This window comes from Gavialis gangeticus, unplaced genomic scaffold (assembly GCF_001723915.1).
Source record: "Gavialis gangeticus isolate Ggan-Ray unplaced genomic scaffold, GavGan_comp1, whole genome shotgun sequence".
Classification (NCBI taxonomy): Eukaryota; Metazoa; Chordata; order Crocodylia; family Gavialidae; genus Gavialis; species Gavialis gangeticus.
This window is the reverse complement of record NW_017729029.1, coordinates 56,665,193-56,666,490: the sequence shown is the minus strand read 5'-3', so window position 1 is coordinate 56,666,490 and position 1,298 is coordinate 56,665,193.

Sequence of the window (1,298 nt, the reverse complement as noted above, 5' to 3'; positions counted from 1 at the left end):
GTTTTTTAAAATTAAAAAAAAAAAAAAAAAAAAAAAAAAGGCTTTTTTGAAAAAAAATTAAGATAGGTTACCAGATACATATTGGAGTTCTACCATTTTTTTCCATAACACTTTTTACATTAAAAAGTTATGGCTCCGGGCAAACAAATGCACACATGTATGCATGCATGTATGCACACACGTATAGTCCTTTTGGTTCTGATTTAAGCACAGTTTCAATGCCAATTTTAATTAAAATGCAAGACACTCAAAGGGATCTATTTTGAACTTACAAAATATTTAAAATGTCCGTTACACTTTTTTTTTTTTTTTAAATATTTTTCTTTTACTGGATCTGCCAACAACTGATGCAACAGGATCTTGATGAAAATGCATTCATTTTAGAGCGGCAAGATTCTGAGTTCAATTTCTAGCCTTGCTTCTGATCTCTTGGTCCTTCAAGGGGCTCCACCTCTGTGTGCCTCAGGTCCTCTAGCTGCCAAATGGGACAAGGATGCTTCTCACTCCCCTGCGTAGATACTCTGGGGTCTACAAATGAAATGCACTATCCGTCACACCCAAGCAACTGAAAGCAAATTTGGCTCATCTCCCAAATTAGAATTTGAACATACATATGTAGCAACAAACAATCAGGCAGGGAAACCTGGTTTCATCGGAATAATGTGTAATTAAAGATGCGTTCATTACGCATTCATGGAATAAAATGATGATGATTAGTTGACATACATCTAACTTTTCCTCTATGGCTGTGTTTTGTTTGTCAAGTCAACTGGTCCTCTTTCTGCGACTCAGAGGAATCTTTAATAATTCGCATGTGAAATTAAAGGCATCTTATTTATTCAGTTATTTATTATTCTCTGTAAAATGAGTTAGGAATTTGTCCCTGTGAATAATGCTAGCCATAATAGTTAATTTACTCCTATTCATTGGCAGTAATAAAAATGTACAAGGGGATGCAGAAACATTATTATTTCTTGCTTGAAGTGCAATTTCATGTGGTGAGAAAAACATGCTAATATGCTGCAAAGTGCTACAGGAATTTAGTTCTCAAAGGAATGGCAGTATTAAATGTATTCTGACAAGAAGGGGCTTCGGAAGGGAAACATTTATCTTCATAAAGTCATTAAATTTACTGAGCAGCATCGCATTCTTGCTGCAATCTGCTCACTCCATTAAAGGCAGAGCTGTGGAACGATCTCAGCTGTGTTAGGCGCCTCTACATTTTTGAAAATAGTAATAACAAGGGAAAGGAGGTTGGAGGAGTGGAAAATAATATATCCTTTAAAAAAAAAAAAAAA